This window comes from Molossus molossus, unplaced genomic scaffold (genome assembly GCF_014108415.1).
Source record: "Molossus molossus isolate mMolMol1 unplaced genomic scaffold, mMolMol1.p scaffold_m16_p_8, whole genome shotgun sequence".
NCBI classification, from domain to species: Eukaryota; Metazoa; Chordata; class Mammalia; order Chiroptera; family Molossidae; genus Molossus; species Molossus molossus.
The window spans coordinates 757440-771295 of record NW_023425402.1 but is presented as its reverse complement, the minus strand read 5'-3'; the positions used below and the strand labels follow the sequence as shown (position 1 = coordinate 771295).

Genomic DNA, 13856 nt, shown 5'->3' with positions numbered 1-13856 from the left:
CTCCTGTTCTCCTTTGGGATTGGGGGACTCAACCTTTCCAGTGTGTATCCCATCCAAGGGCCAGGTCCCCATGGCCACTGCCTACAGGGCGTACCACTCTGAGCAAAGTCCTCGGATGGCTCTTAGTTACACTTCTCTTTGGGTACATGCCCCTCTGAAATAAAGTGAGTTTTGATGTTGTTCACATTGTTTTCTGAGTCGGTAAGATTGGGTACGTAGATGTTGGAAGAAAGGGGGAACTAGTTAATGGTGTTGATTTCCCGTTCTGGCCAGTCTTTTACTTCTGACTGGGTGACCAGGTGGCTTCCTCAGCACCACACCACTCCTGCTGGTGCCTGGCGCTCTGCATTGGCTCGCCCTACGCGCCCCTGGAACTGCCTCCAGGCCTTCGGATAATGGGCAGTGGGATCGTGCAGCCGTGCTCGGCATGCAGCAGGGTCCAGAACTTGCCTTCCAACCCAGAACCACTGAGCTAAACCCTTGCGGGTGTTGTCACAGGCTGAGGAGGAGAGATTGGGCTGAGAGAATGTCTTCAGATTGGGCTGAGAGAATGTCTTCGTTCCTGGGGATTTGCATTTCCTGTTTGTGGACATGGCCTTGGAAGATGAGGTTCTGGGGTCCACACTGAGTCCTGGACCAGGTGTTGGGTTCCATGGATGAAGATCATGAGTTGGTGATTTGTCTTAATTCATTTATCTGCTAGATTTTAAGGGGAACAATACAATGAGGTGCTGTAGAGGGCTTGCAGAGGCCAGGTCAGCTTTGCCAAATGCTCTTAAATTAACACAAAATGCCGTAAATGTGTATTCCATACAAATATTTCACACATGTATAGTATAGGTGCTTTGTGCATAATAATTTATTTAATGTTCATAACAATCCTATGCCCACAGAGTGGGTATTGTTGCCCTTATTTTACAGATGAGGACACAAGTACAGAGAGGGAGAGTGACTTATCCAAGTTGCAGAGCCAGGATTCCAGTTGAGATGGAACACATGATGGAGCACATCTTACCTTGTCCCACCACAGACACACATATGTACACGCAGTGCATGAGAAGGCGGAGCAGAGACTAGCAGCCTTGGCGTGCCAGTACTTGGACATCTACCTTGAACAGTAACTGCTCTAGATTTAAGGATCTGCAACTGGAAAACAGTGAAGAGTGATGATCAAAACTGCATTCCACTGTCACCTAATGTAGTCCACTGGGGCCCACAGAGAGGGCACCGGTTTGTGGCAGTCCACCCTGCCAACCCCCCGTCACGGCCTGACGGCACGGGCTGTCTGCAGACTGATTGGAGGGTCACAAACTGACTGGGGTCCGCCTGCTCCCCAGCTCAGGGGCAGCAGCAGCTGGAGCAGGAATAAGCAACCTTGTTGGATTAAACAAATCTTCCAGTTTGGATGGGGATGTACCACAAGAATGACTTTTGTTGTTGTTAATCCTCACCTGGGGATATTTTTCCATTGATTTGTAGAGCGAGTGGAAGGGGGAGAGAGACAGAAACAAACATCAATGTGAGAGACATCAATTGGTTGCCTCCTGCACGACCCCAACCAGAACCGGGGAGCAAACCTGCAACCCAGGCATGTGCTCTTGACCAGAAATCGAACCCATGACCCTTTGGATCATGGGCTGACACTCTAATCACTGAGCCAAACCAGTCAGGGCAAGAATGACTTTTACTAAATATATTAAATTAAAGAAGTCTTAAGAGTATATATCTTATGATACCCTGTTTATTTATTAATTTTTTTTTTCTTTCTTGATTTTAGAGAGAGATGGAAACATCAATGAGAAAGAACATTGATTGGCCTCCTCCTGCATGTCCCCCACTGGGGATCTGGCCCACAACCTGGGCATGTGCCCTGACCGGGAATTGAACCGGTGACCTCTTGGTGCCTGGGTCGACGCTCAACCACTGACCCACACCAGCTGGGATTTAATTTTCTTTTTAATCCGGGATATTTTTCTATTTATCTCTAATAGAGTGGGAGGGAGGGAGAGGAGGAGAGATAGAAACATCAACGTGAGAGAGAGACATCAACTGGTTGCCCCTGCATGACTCTGAACAGGGCCCTGAGACTCTGGTCTGTGGGCTGACACTCTAACTGCTGAGCCAAACCGGCCAAGGCATGACAGCCTTTTTTAAAAATAATATTTTGTTGTTGATCCTCATCTAAGAATATTTTTTTCCCCATGGATTTTTTTTTTTAAGAGAGAGTGGGGTTGGGGGGTACATCTATTTGAGAGAGACACATTGATTGGTTACCTCCTATACACACCCCAGCGATCAAACCTGCAGCCCAGGTATGTGCCCTTGACCAAAAATCAAACCCACAACCCTTTGGTGTGCAGGGCATCGCTCTAACCACTGTTCAGCCAATGCTTGTGATAGTCTTCTTCTAATATGGACAAAAGGCTTGTAGTTAGCAGAGGGGAATATGGGAGGAGGGGGAGTGGGGGGGCATCAGTTATTGTGTGTTGATTATTTTCTGATTCTTGTGATGGATTCATAAGTATTTAAATTTTTAATTTTTAAACTCTGCCATTTTGGATGAATCCAAATGAACGTGTAAATGATTCTAAAGTGTACTCATATGCGCCATCTGCAGAACTCACTGACTCAGCCTCTGGCCTCCTTAAGGCAGATGAGGGCCCAGTAGCATTTTTTATTGGCTCCTCTTGATTCTTTTCTCAGCTTAATTACACATTAGGTCTTCAAAACCTCTTTCCTTTCTTTTTCCTTTATATTATTTTATTTTTTTCCATCACCATTATACCCCCTATACCTTCTTCCCTCCTCTTTCTTTAGTTCTTTTGCTGCCCCAGGAAAATTGTGTATCTTCATCTGCTCTGTTGTTTCTAATACTGGCCTAGGAGGCCATCTCCCCCCAGAGCAGACAAGGCCTGGAAGAGAGGTTGAGCGTGAAGGGGAACTGGACACGGCCCGGCCTGCCACGGTTACAGCTGTGGTGAGAGAAGACAGCTGGTTCCTGCCGACACAACGGCACCATCCATGAAGAGCGAACATCTCTCATAGGGGAAAAGAGTGCTGTCTTCAGTCCTCTGCATCCCAGCCAGGGTGCAGAGGGAAAGCACACCTCTCTCGGAAAAATAAAAACTAAAAGGGTTAGTGTGCCGGGGGGGTGAGGGGGTGCTGCCTCTTCACAGATGAAAGACAGTGATTCTGTGACTCCAACACACAACTTACCAGTGACTCCAGCTGAACCTGAGTCCTGAGAATAGAAGAGAACATGGATTCTGTTTGGAAAAAGTTAAAGTGAATTAAGAGGAGAAACACACATGGAAAGGAGAGAACAACAGAAGATGATCTGTGGATACGTGAAACATCGTGTACTGCTTGAGACAGTATGGATCACAGTGCCTGCAGGAAGCTGAAATCCCAGGCCCACATTTAATTGGTACCTTTTTTTTTTTTTTTTTGAGGCAGAGAGGCCAGTATTGGTCCTGCAATAATTTTCCTTTATGTGTTTAAATCACAAAACCCCTGCCCCTCCTTTAACCCAGAAACCCCTGCCATGTGAAGTCTGCAGAAGAATGAGAAGGTGCAAACACATCCTGTGTAGGTTGTAGGGGAATTGACTCTGCTAGGATGTTAATCAAGTAACTTAAATTTCAGACAGAAAACAATGCACTAAGTCTTCACTTAGTGTGGTCAACTTTAAGCGAAATGCATGATGAAACTAATTTACCATAAGTTTAAGATATAAACAAGAGCTAAGGTCTACTGACATCTCATCAACATAATGAAATGTTATTTGAGGATCTGCTGTACTTTAACAATAATGCCGCAGTTACAGTCCCCTTTTCTGTTTGGAGAGTGGGAAAGAAAAAGAAAGAAAAGAAATAAAAAAGAACAATGCAGCTGTGGCTGCCATACCAGAGAAACTGCCTTGTGGATCTTATCCTCAAACTTTTGAAATGTTAAAACAGCAAAATTACCTTTGGACTGGTCCTAGGGCAACACTGTGCCCCAAAGAACTGCTTGCAACATAACAAGAACTACTGGACTGAAAATTGAAAACATTTTTAGAATAAATGCCACTGCATTAGCTAGCTTGTCTGCATGGTAGAAATGCCTTTTTTCTATTGATGTAATTATTCCTATTCCCTTTCTCATAAATATCCATTGCCTTTATCTCCTAATGGGAACATTATTTGGGCTTCTGTCTGAATCAGTGTTTCTTGCATTGCTATTCTTTTCGATATCAAAGAAATGCTTGTTGCCTCTCACTTTGAGAGGCATTTTATTTTTAGCTTAATTATAAATTTCAAAGATCTGTTTTGTTGTCTTAATTTTGCATTTGAAGTCTGAAATGTAACCAAGGCATCTGAGGTGCATTCAGAGCACATACAGAACGTATCTGGATAATAGTATGGGATGTAACTGCCAAACCCATTTTGGGCTTTGTGATACACAGAATAATGTAATAGAAAAAGAAAATTTAGTGTAGTGAGATTCCGTATTTTTCAACCTACACATTAAGAATAGAAACTAAAAAAATATATCAAAATAATAACATGTGACTTCTGGTCAAGGTGGCGGCATAGGTAAATGCGGTATCACGTCCTCCCACAACCACATCAAAGTTACAACTAATCTACAGAACAACCATCATTCAAAACTGCCTGACATCAAGCTGAATGGAAGTCCTACAACTACGGAATTAAAGAAGCAGCCACATGGAGACTGGTAGGAGGGCGGAGGAGGGCGGAGGTGGACGGGCTGGTCCCACACCCACATGTGGCGGATAAAAATCAGGAGGACACCTCCGCTGGGAAGGTCCTCCCTGAGGAGTGAGGGGTCCTCGTCTCATACCAGGCGCCCAGCTCAGGGTTCCAGTGCCAGGAAGAGAATCCCCATAACTTCTGGCTGTAAAACCAGCGGGAACTGAGGCTGAGAGAGGCTGAGGCTGCTGGAGCCCCAGGCAGCTCCTCTTAAAGGGCCCGTGCACGGACTTACTCAGACTTGCTCCCTGCAGGCTCCAGTGTTGGTGAGGCAGTTTGAAAGGCAGCAGAGACCATGAGGAAGAACTGAGCTCTTTGATCTCGGGATGAGATCAGCTTTCTTTGGGACAAACGTGCTGTCAGAGGCCTTTGTTCCTTTGGTGAGCCCTTCCCTGGGGCGCAGACAGCCGCCATATCTGGGACTCCAGCAACCTGGCTCACACTGGTAGCCCTGCCCTGGTGATTCCCTGAGGTCCCACCCCACCCAACTTTCAGGCCCACTCAAGCTGTTTCCAGTGGCTTTACCACTGGATTGGCCTGTCTTGGATTTTGCTTCAGGTTTTCCTAAAATCTCTCAAACAAGCAGCACCTGGTCTCAGTGAGCCTCACATCTTGTTAGGTGGCCTCAGGCCTGGCACTAGAAGCAGCCAGCCGTGGTTTACAACAGCACAAGAAGCAGCCATTGGCAGATCACTTTGTAGTTTATGCCTGGTGTCCCTGGGAAGAACACCAGCACACCCAGTGGACAGCTTCAGATCACATCAAAGCACCACCACCCAACCATCTCCACAAGTGACACAATGAGTGGACTCAGTGGGTACCAGAGCCCTGCTGAAGTAAGTCTTGCTCTGTGTGGTGAGCCCCTGCACAGCTGATCCCCCAAGGTGGTCAGAGGCCAGTGGTCAGTGGGCACAGCCAGTCCTTGCAGCTGATCAGTCTTAGTAAAGCCCTCTCATTGATGTGCCGATAGCAATCAAGACTCAGTCACAACAGAAGGGTGTACTCTAGGGGTGCACTCGAGTGCTCAGCTGGGTTGATCAGAGAGGCTGTGCCACTGGATCCTATAGGACACCTACTGCAACAGGCCACCCTACAAAGCCTAGGAGACACAGCAACTCTGCCTAATACATAGAAACAATCGCAGGGAAGCAGCCGAAATGAAGAGACAAAAAAACATGACCCAAATGAAAGAAAAGAACAAAACTTCAGGGAAAGAACTAAATAAAATGGAGATAAACAATCAACCAAATGCAGAGTTCAAAACACTGGTTATAAGGATGCTCAAGGAACTTAGTGAGACCTTCAAGGAACTTAAGGAGGCCATCAAACACATAAAAAAGGACCAGTCAGAAATGAAGGATGCACTAACTGAAATAAAGAATAATTTACAGCCCTGGCCAGTTTGCTCAGCGGTTGGAGCATCGGCCTGCAGACCAGAGAGTCTCAGGTTCGGTTCCCGCTAGGGGCACGTACCAAAAAAGAAAAAAAAAAAAAAGAATAATTTATAGAGAATCAATAGTAGAGTAGGTAAAGCCAAGAAGCAAATCATCGATTTGGAATATAAGGAAGCAAAAAACACCCTATCAGAACAATGAAAAGAGAAAAGAATCCTCCCCCCCCCCCCCCGAAAAATGAGGATAGTGTAAGGAGCCTCTGGGACAAGTTCAAGTGTACCAACATTTGCATCATAGGGGTGCCAGAAGGAGAAGAGAGAGAACAAGAAATTGAAAACCTATTTGAAACAATGATAGAAAACTTCCCTAACTTGGTGAAGGAAACTGACATACAAGTCCAGGAAGCACAGAGAGTCCCAGACAAGGTGAACCCAAAGAGGCCCACACCAAGACACATCATCATCAAAATGCCAAAGGTTAAAGACAAAGAGAGAATCTTTTTTTTTTTTTTTTATCCTCACCCCTTCAATTTTTGTTCAGATAGAGTGGGAGGGAGAGAGAGACATCATCATGTGGTTGGTTGCCTCCTGCACAACCCTAACCGGGACCGGGGACAAACTGCAATCAGTATACGCCGGGAACCCAACCCAGGTCTCTCTGGAGGTGGGCCGACGCTCTAACCACTGAGCCAAACCGGCCGGGGCCAAAGAGAGAATCTTAAAAACAGTAAGAGAAAAGCAGTTCGTGACCTACAAAGGAGCTCCCATAAGACTGTCAGCCCATTTCTCAAAAGAAACTTTGCGGGCCAGAAAGGAGGCAAGAGATATTCAAGGTGATGAAAAGCAACGACCTACCACCAAGATTACTCTATCCTGCAAAGCAATCTGTTAGAATCAATGGCCTTATAAAGAGTTTCCCAGACAAAAAAAAGCTAAAGGAGTTCATCACCACCAAACCCATTATATGAAATGTTGAAGGGTCTTATTGAAGGAGAATAACAAAAATATGAACAATAAAATGGCAATTAATACATATCTATCAACAATTGAATCTACAAACAAAAAGAGCAAGCAGAACAGAAACAGACTCATAGACACAGGGAACTTTTTGTTGCTTGCCAGATGCGGGGATTAGGTGAAAAAAGTGAAGGGATTAAGAAGTACAAATTGGTTGTTAGATGGATAAACCTCAAAGGGAAGGGGGGTGAGAGGGCGATATGAGATAAACCAAAGAACTTGTATGCATATATGCATAACCAATGGACACAAACAAGAGTTTGGGGACGTCAGGAAGGGGGCGGGATTGGGGAGGAGGAGATCATGGGGGAAAAACGGGGGAACCTCTGTAATGTATTCAACAAAGAAGATATGTAAAAAAAAAAAAAAAGCCCGGCCAGTGTAGCTCAGCGGTTGAGCATGGACCCACGCACCAAAAGGTGCAGGGTTCCATTCCATGATGTTTCTGTCTTTCCGTCTCCCTTCCTCTGTCTCAAAAAATTAAAACAAAAAGCCAAATACATATAATAACGCCTCACCCATTAAACTGTTTTGCTGTTGTTTGGGGTATCTAAAATGCTTCAGATTTTTTGGTAAGAAGTTGTACAGTATTTGTCAAAAGCGTTTAAAACTGGATAAACTTTAATGTAGTGATTCCACTTCTAGAAACTTGAAATAATTATCGGTATATGTCTACCTTACTGAAAGAAAAAGAAAAACTTCTGGGTGTCAATAAATACAGACTATATCCCATCGGGGCAAATCTACTTAAAATCCCAAATCCATGTCTGCTTCTGAACTTCGCCGTTCAGAACAGGGCAGCTGAAGCAAGCGTCAAACGGCTTCGGGGGCCACGGGGCGGGCGCCGGGGGCCGCGCGGCGCGGGAGCCGCTGTCCCGCCTCCGCCCGCCCAGGGCCGCGCCGAGCTCCGATCCTCTGCGAAGAGCTGAGGGTCCGCGGAGGGTCCGCGCCCGCCGGCGGCCGGAGGCCCGGGGAGCGTGTGCGCCGGCCGGTCCCCGCCGCTCCCGCCGGCCCGTCCGAGCCCCGAGAAACTGCCCGCCGGGCGGCAAGGCAGTTCTGGGCGCAGACAGGACCTGAGCGGAGGGGCGAACCCGCGGCCATGCCGCAGACTCGGGGTCCTCTGTCCCAGTCGTGGTTGCTCCTCACCGTCTGCGAGACGAGGAAGCCCTGCGACCACGCTGCGGTCGGGGCCGCGGAGGGCCCCCTGGCCCGCGGGCGCGCCCCTTCTCACGGGGAGCCGGCAGGGCCCCCGGAGACCTGCGCTCCGTTCTACGCAGTAACGTTCTTCCTACTCCGCAAAGTCTTCCCTTTCCACCCACGCCGGGCCGTGCTCCGGTGTCCCCGCGTCCAGCACGTCCGCCCCAGCCCGTCCGCGCCGCGTCACCGGGCCGCCCAGCCTTCATCTGAGCGGCCAGCGGCCTGTGCTGCAGGGTGTCAGGATGGCCGAGTGGTCTAAGGCGCCAGACTCAAGCTCTGCTTCCCTGCTGGGGATTCTGGTCTCCGTATGGAGGCGTGGGTTCGAATCCCACTTCTGACACATACCTTTTTCGCCCCCACTTATTTTCCAGTAGTATTTGACCATATCGTATAAACAATTTCCCAACCCAGTGTTAAAAATTCCTTTTAAAAATTTCTCAGAGGAACTGTTAACACCGAAAGTATTAGAAGCGGAAACATCGCGATATTATTTAGAAGCCGCGAGACTTGGGGCACAGACGCTCAAATAAAGAACAGGTTCCTAGAGGACTTGACGGAGGCATCGCCGAGTAATCTGGGAACCGCCAGGATTGGAGCCGGTAGTGCTCGGGCAAAGGGGCCGGTGGCCCTCCGCCTCGTCCCGGGCCCTCCCCGAATGTTCCTCTAGCAGCCTGCCTTCAGTCTCCGGGCAGTGCCTCTCCACGAAGTCCTGCTGCAGGTCCTCTGCTCGCTTCTGCACTTTCAGAAGATATGAGACTAGTTCCCAGACGTTTCCTTTGTGAATGATGCACCTTCACACTCCCTTGGCATCTGAAATTATTGTTTTGTCTCAGTCAAAATTGAGTACCATTTTAACTTTTGAATAAAACAGGAAAGCTGTATACCTTTCTTGAAATGTAACCACTATCATCTTATTGTATATTTTACGGTTCCATTTCTCTGCATTTGCGTGTATGTATTAAATAATATTTTGTTTGCTTTTCACAGAAATGCAGTCATACCAAACAAACCGTTCTCTGAAAAACTTTTCACTTAATATATCGTAGGCTCTTTCCATGGGAACACATGTTCTTTTTCCTTACAAAGGAAATATCACAAATCATTCCACAGGATAGACATATCCTACTTCACTTTTCTACTTTTGGTTTTCTCAGGGAACGTTTAATGTATTTCTAATTGTCATTTATCCCATAACTATTTAATGAGTGCTTTTTAGGTCAGGGGATGCAGCCCCAAGGCCGTGGCAGTAAAAATATGAAACAGAATAAGGTAAGATAGGACAAAAATTAAACTAAAATTTAAAAATAATATAACTTTCTGCCCTTGGATTGTTTATATTCCAGTTAAATGACTTTGTTTCTGCCCCAGGACCACCACATCCCAAGATTTCCTTATTCTTCAGGGGAGATATGAGGACCTTGAGACGGTGTTTAATGCCAGCGATTTAACATTCATATCTGCATGACCATATATTTTACCATCATTATGACCATTCGTGACTGTACTCATTTGATTGTTGATTTTATCCTAATAGTCAAAATGTGAGACACTGGAAAGGTGAACAAAAAAAAGCTGCCTTATTTGACATTAAAAATTTCAGGAAACATTTAGCAAAGACAGGATCTATTGTTCCACTTGAGAGGACACATTCTGAATTCAGATGTTGAAACCAATAGCTTTGAGGCCTACCAGACAGGCTCCCCCTGTGCTACAGCCCACGGTCAGACAGGCACAGCAGTGCAGGAAGGATAGGCCAGGCAGGGAGCCACCAGGGTGGAAAGCCCAGGTGCCTAGCAACTGGCAAAACTGGGAGGACAAGTACTGTAGGTCACCCTCCCCCCCTTTCCCTCCCCTAGCATATGGCTGGTCATGTGGTTTAGACCCCCATCCCTCCTGACCTTTTATATCACTGGCCATGCAGTTCAGACCCTCCCCTGATCTCTCCCTCCCTGGCATGTCACTAGTCATGTGGTAGACCCCCTCCGAGGAGGAACAGGGGGGCAGAGAAAAGCTTCAAAGCCCTTGCAGGATCACTCGCTCCCTTAAGCATTAAGTCACCAAGATGATATTTTGACCGCATCAAATTATCTTAGGAACAAAGCCTTGGGTTTGTCGACTACAGAGACAGAGTTTTGGTCAAACTAAAGATAACACTAGGCCTCAGCTGTGTTTTAGCTCAGTAAAGCAGCTCAGAAAAGCAGCAAGGCCAAGCCCAAAAAACCATGGCTGACATCAGGACTAGCTGGGATGATTAATGAGCCTGTCAATCAGTGGCGACCACAACTCTCAGGAGACACACCTGGAAAGCTGATGAATATTCTATTGAGATCCTCCCCTGAAACCTCCCTGAGACCTCAAGATAAAAGCGCTTAAGACTAAGGACCCAGAGTTCTCAGAGCTTCTTCCAACCATGGGACTTCCCTTCTGGCTCATTCTCCAACTCTCCTCACAGCATGGCCCCCAAATGCCAGTCTTCCCTGCCAGCTCAAACAAAGAAACTGCGACTTCCTCTGCCCCCAAGCCAGAGGAGAAGTCAACCCCTCAGGAATTGCCAAAGGGAGAAAAAGAACAGCAAGAAGCAATTGAACATTTTGATAAAGTACAAAATGAAACAGACAGACTTCATGAACAAGCCAGTGAGGAGATTTTGAAAGTAGAACAGAAATATAACAAACTCCTCCAACCATTTTTCAGAAGAGGTCAGAATTAGAAAATAAAAAAAAAAAGAAAAAAGAAGAGGTCAGAATTGATGGCCAAAATCTCAAATCTTTGGGTAACAACATTTGTCAACCACCCACAAGTGTCTGCACTGCTGGGGAAGAAGATGAAGAGGTACTGCATTACTTGACAAGAGTTGTAGTGACAGAATTTGAAGATATTAAATCAGGTTACAGAATATATTTTTATTTTGATGAAAAACATTACTTTGAAAATAAAGTTCTCTCCAAAGAATTTCATCCAAATGAGAGTGGTGATCCATCTTCAAAGTCCACTGAAATCAAATGGAAATCTGGAAAGGATTTGACGAAACGTTCAAGTCAAACACAGAGTAAAGCCAGCAGGAAGAGACAGCATGAGGGACCAGAGAGCTTCTTTACCTGGTTTACTGACCACTCTGATGCAGGTGCAGATGAGTTAGGAGAAGACATCAGAGATGACATTTGGCCAAATCCATTGCAGTACTACTTGGTTCCTGACATGAATGATGAAGAAGGGGAAGGAGAGGAAGGTGATGATGATAAAGAGGAGGAAGGGTTGGAAGTTATTGATGAAGAAGGTGATGAGGATGAAGGTGAAGAAGATGAAAATGATGAGGGGGAGGAAGGAGAGGAAGATGAAGGAGCAGATGACTAATGGAACACTGATGGATTCCAACCTTTTTTAATTTTCTCCAGTCCCTGGGAGCAAGTTGCAGTCTCTCCCCCCCCCCCCCCCCCCGGCTTTGTGCTCAGTCACCCTGTTTTTGAGGTCTCTTTTCTCTCCTTTACACCATGGTTCTTACCTTATTTGGGGAGGATGTACTTTGAGCAGAATACAGTGGGAAAAGGATCTCTGCCCCTTTCTGTTCCAAATTCATTTTTATCCCTTCTTGTCTCAAGAAACTTTATGGAATCAACACCACCGTGCTCTGTGGGAAAAAATAAACAAACACCTTCTGCTCCCTTAGCACTGCTGGAAGCTGGAGGGTGCTGGGCCCTGTGTAGCAGTGCATAGAATTCTAGCTGTTTTCCTCCTTCCTCTGTATATTGGGCTCAGAGATTACACTGTGTCTCTATGTGAATATGGACAGTTAGCATTTACCAACATGTATCTTTCTACTTTCTCGTTTATAAAAAAGAAAAAAAAACTTAAAAAAAGGGTGGTGGTGGTTATAGAAGGTCAGCAAAGGGTGGGTTTCAGATGTTTGGGTGGGTTAAGTGGGCATTTTGACAACATGGCTTCTCCTTTGGCATGTTTAATTGTGATGTTTAACGAACATCCTTGCAGTTTAAGATGACACTTAAAATTCTCTCCTAATGATGACTTGAGCCCTGCCACTCGATGGGAGAATCAGCAGAACCTGTAGGATCTTATTCGGAATTGACATTTCTCTATTGTAATTTTGTTCCTGTTTATTTTTAAATTTTCTTTTTGTTTCACTGGAAAGAAAAGATGATGCTCTGTTTTAAATGTTAAAAGTGTACAAATTGCTTTGTTACAATAAAACTAAATGTGTACACACACACACACAAGACTAAGGACCCAGTGTGCGCTCGTGGTGGCACAAGCTCGCTCTCTTTCTCTCTCTCTCATGTCCACGCCTTTCTCCCTCTTCTTCCCCCAGGAACATTTTCTTTGTCTTTCTTTCTCCTAAGTGCCAAGGGCCTTCTTTTGCCTCTAACTTGTTTCCTGAGCCCAGGCAGCCCAGCTGGCTCACTTCTTCTACCCTCAGGGCCCCTGTGATTTTCTAAATAAACTTTTGCTTATATTTGAGTTCTTTGGTTCTGAATTCTTTTTAGCTTAACTCAAGAACTGAGGTGTAACATCTGGTGCCATTCATTTTTAACACCTGCAGTACTTAAATTAACTGTGCTTATGAAATAAAATATAAAAGATTAATTCTAACAAGATTTCTATTATATTATTAAATATATAAATGTATAGGGCAATATATCATATGTGTGTATAACCATGGCATTCATAAAATCATTTTCAGGGAACAGATGAGTGTGTCTCTGAAGAGTCTAGAATTTGTAGAGTCTGCTGGAGAACTGGGTGAGTTAGAGAAAGACAAGAGGATAGCATGAGGGACAGTAAATAGCAGCTGTCATACTGAATTTTAAAATTAATTTTAGTTAGAAAAAAAACATGATTACAAAATTTTTATAAAACTACTTTTTAGGAGGAAATTGTTCTCTTAAAGATAATTCAGTTCCCTTCATTCACTTTCTTCTTTGCTGTTTGAATAAGAGTCAGTAAGAATTTTTACCTTTCTCAACCCACATCTCTCTTTGGGTGGCATCAATGTTGAGCGTCACCTGTGTGGTCTCCCTTAGCCCTTTGCACTGGTGGTTTTTCAGGGTACGCAGGCCCTCACAGGCTGCTCGGCGAGCGTGACGACAGGGTTCCAGGTCCAGACATGGTAAAAGGAGTAGAGAAAGCCCGTTATAGATTCAGATCCAAACCATATTCTACAATCTACTTTTACCAGCCACAAAGTTGATATTTTGTTTCTGCCACAGAGTATACGCCACAGTTGTTACCTTAAAAAAATTGCTACTTTGCCTTCACTGAGTGACTTGGTTGTCCATCATCCCATACACCAAAGGTGGCCAGTTAGCTTCCAATCAGGGCACATCCCAGGTTGCAGGTTTGATCCTCTGTCAGGGCCTGTGTAGGAGGCAACTGATCGATGTACCATGTCTTCAGGTGAAGATTAAAAGAGAGATTGTTCCTTAAAAAATAAAAAAGTAAAATTATGACTTTTGTACAAATAGAAATGAAGTGTCAAAGAC

At 45.4% G+C, this 13856-nt stretch overlaps 1 non-coding gene and 1 pseudogene across 1 annotated transcript; both read left to right on the top strand.

Moving 5' to 3' along the window:
- Nucleotides 1-8597: 8597 nt before the first annotated feature.
- Nucleotides 8598-8701, top strand: TRNAL-CAA. Its single transcript has 2 exons — nt 8598-8635; nt 8656-8701. It is a non-coding gene; the product is annotated as a tRNA-Leu (tRNA).
- Nucleotides 8702-10811: 2110 nt separating this feature from the next.
- On the top strand, nt 10812-11715 carry LOC118621687 (annotated as a pseudogene).
- Nucleotides 11716-13856: the final 2141 nt, after the last annotated feature.